General features: G+C 48.1%; 1 protein-coding gene across 2 annotated transcripts in view; it reads right to left on the bottom strand.

The window, feature by feature from the left end:
* Nucleotides 1-354: 354 nt before the first annotated feature.
* CCT3 (chaperonin containing TCP1 subunit 3) overlaps nucleotides 355-3,043 on the bottom strand; it is a 22,798-nt gene continuing 20,109 nt past the window's right edge. The window contains exons 14-15 of one of the 2 annotated variants that reach the window (XR_004500252.1): nucleotides 2,156-2,361; nucleotides 355-1,568 (exon numbers count right to left, since the gene is read on the bottom strand). The gene's annotated coding sequence lies outside the window, so the exon portion shown is untranslated. The remainder of the gene's footprint in view (nucleotides 1,569-2,155; nucleotides 2,362-3,043) is intronic. The other variant, XR_004500253.1, reaches the window with a different exon arrangement.

Raw genomic sequence — 3,043 nt, 5'->3', positions numbered from 1 at the left:
CATAACAAAATCATAACACTAGAGGGGACAGAAAGAGGGTTTCTTTCTAAAGGAATTAGGAGATAAATTCCTGTTCTCTGCCCACACCTATAAAAAAGCCAGGAAAACTCAACAGCTTTTTGTATTCTACATCCACCCCTCCCTGTGAATTTCCTGGCAGCTATGGGTCCCTCTGGGGAAGGGCACCCAGCATGCCCTCTCCTCATTCCCCATTCACCTGCTCCTCAGCCGCAGGGTGCCTCCCTCTCCAAAGGACCTTGGGGTGCCCCAAATGACATCAGAGCCCCCCAGTCTCCACCTGCTCCCCTCAGCCTTTTCTGCTCACCCCCAAAGAAAACACAGAATGAGTCAAACTGCCACAGACAGAATAACACCACTTTATTAGAGCTCTTTCCACATATACATCACTGCAAAAAATGAATCCGCTGCAACAATGAAAGGAGGTAGCCCCCAAAAAAGGGTTGAAGTTCCTCCCAAGCCCTGCAGTCTGCAGTGGGGGTCTCCGCCACTTATTTAATCCATACGCATCTGAAAGAAAGCTAAGACAAAAGTCACAGTGCGGCAGGGTAACTTCACAGCTCCAGACATCTTGTGTCGATCTAGGAATACCCTCTAGACTCCAACTACACCATACATTACAAATTTCAAATTACAGGGGACTGGGACTTGACCTTTTCCACCTACACCCAGGCTGAACAGCAGGGCAGAGCAGCTCTGGGCCAACTACACCCAGACACCCGTGACACACAAGACAACAGATGAGGGGACACAACGGGGAGACAAAACTCTGAGCCACAAGAACGGCCGCAAGGACTGAGAGAATGCAGAACGAGATGACCTGGGTGAGAAGGATGGCGAGCTGACGAGGCTCGCAGAACCCAGGAGGAAGAAGATGCTGATGGAACAACTTACTCCAAGAACCACCAAGACGGATGCCCGACAATCTGACCGCCACAATCCTCTACCTATCTTTCGTACAAGTCCTGAGCCGCAACAATGGATCCTTGCGGTGCACAGCTGTTGATACAGCACGGAACAAGACCTCTAAAAGACATCCGGTAGGATGCTTTTCAAGAGAGACGCGATTCCAAGGCCTCTGAGAGTTCCCAAGCCAAAGCTTCGACGGCATCAGGCCAAGGAAGCCAGAAATCAGAGATGTGAGGAGTGATGCCAGGGTTTCTGGTAAGCCCCCAGAAGAGATAAGGCAAGGCACGTACAACACAAGAGGCACAAAAGACAGAGAAGGCACGATGGACAAGTGGCATGACACGCCTCGGGACTGCTCTGTCCTGCACATCTCAGCACTGTGAGCAAAAGTGACGCTCTCCCTTCATGAGGCCTAAGGGGCCACAGCCTGGACCTCCCCCTCCCCAAAGCTGACTCAAAAATCCCGGGTCATGAGTCCCGACCCAGCACCCCGCTCTCATCCCCTCTGCAGGTTGTAGCCATCGACTTAGCTCTTGGATGCCCAGCTGGGAGGATCCACATGGGGAGCCAAGGAAGGCCACCTTGCCATCCGGGAAGTTCCTGCCATCACCAGGATGTCATCTCTTGGTCAGCTAAAATAACTAAAACCAAATATTAATGTGAGACCTTAGCAGGACATCTGTGAAAATCCAGCAGACACCATCTCCTGAGAATTCCCAGGTCCTTGGGCTGCATGCTCCAGCTGACAGGAAGGCAGAGGCTTACAGAGTTGAATACTTTGTTGCAGTACTGGCATGGAGCCAAATGACCCCAACATGGAGGAGGGGTGGGAGACTCCCCAGTCAGTGAGAAACAGAGCCCTGTATGGGCATCCCCCAGTTATACCCAGCCCTATGGATCTGTCCCCCCACTATCGTTTTCTGGCTGGCCCTAGCACCAGGGGTACTGCCTGCACCTCTCGGGGGTTCTGGCACTCTGCTGTTTTAGGGTTCCTGCCTGCAGCTGCCTCAGGGAAACAGGGGTGTTGTTAGGGCTGCTGTTTAGGGTTTGGGTTCAGGGTGGGGTACACCTGTACTCTACCTTACCTATACCCCTTATTTGCACTGTTTGCTCAGCCTTTTATTTCCTTGGAATTGTTGCGACAGATTGAGGGCACTGGGAGGGACTGCCAAGATGATATTAAAAGGGTAAAGGACCAAAATGCCCCAGAAAATCCACACTGGGTCACCTGTTCAGCTGCTGCTTCCTGGCAAAAAGCTTTGTCCCTCACCACCTCCTCTGAGCAATGCTCCACATCCAAGTGCATCCAGGTGCTCCCCCAGACCCCATGAGATGCTCTCACCGTCACTCCATCAGATGTCACTGGGAGCCCACCACAAACTCCTCTCCTCCAGCAGATCCATGCCAACGTTGATTTGCCACTCATATTTGGCCCTGTAATAACAGCAAAATTGTTGCCCTCCGTCAGGTACGTGTTGTTAGACACAGGTTTTTTCATAGCCATCTTTTCAAGAACGGGGTGCCATCCCTGCTTGATTGCTAAATTATCCATAAATTCTGGAAAGCCTAAATGAGAAAAAGAATCTAAAAGACTGAGGAGTTAATATGGGAACCTTTACATCATTAAACTAGTATGTTTGGAAATAAAGTGAATTCTTCCAGGACTACTGCAAAAATCCCATTCCTAAAAATAAAATAACCAAAAAACAAACAGCATCAAATTCCCACCAATATCATCAATAAAATCACAATACCTCCACTAACCAAGGGAAAAAAAATCTTAACCTAGAAAACATCTGAACCACCTCAAAAAGATTCAACACTGAAACACAACTCATCCTAACACTTCAACTAACAATACTAAAATAAATTTTCAAAACAAATATTCCCCCATCCACAACACCAGTACCACATAAAATACTCACATCACAGCACACCTGAATCAAAAATCTAAATTGCCCTAAAATCTTAAAAATAATCACAAATTAACCCCAAAATGAAAACTTTAATCTCACTAAGAAAAAAAAGGCCCAAAACAGGTAACACAAACTAAACCAACACCATACTGTTGCTGTATTTTATATATTGGTAAAGGTCTGTCTGCACAAACCAGCCT

This window comes from Parus major, chromosome 25LG1 (genome assembly GCF_001522545.3).
Source record: "Parus major isolate Abel chromosome 25LG1, Parus_major1.1, whole genome shotgun sequence".
Lineage (NCBI taxonomy): Eukaryota > Metazoa > Chordata > Aves > Passeriformes > Paridae > Parus > Parus major.
The sequence above is the reverse complement of the archived record's forward strand: the minus strand, read 5'-3'. Positions and strand labels throughout refer to the sequence as shown.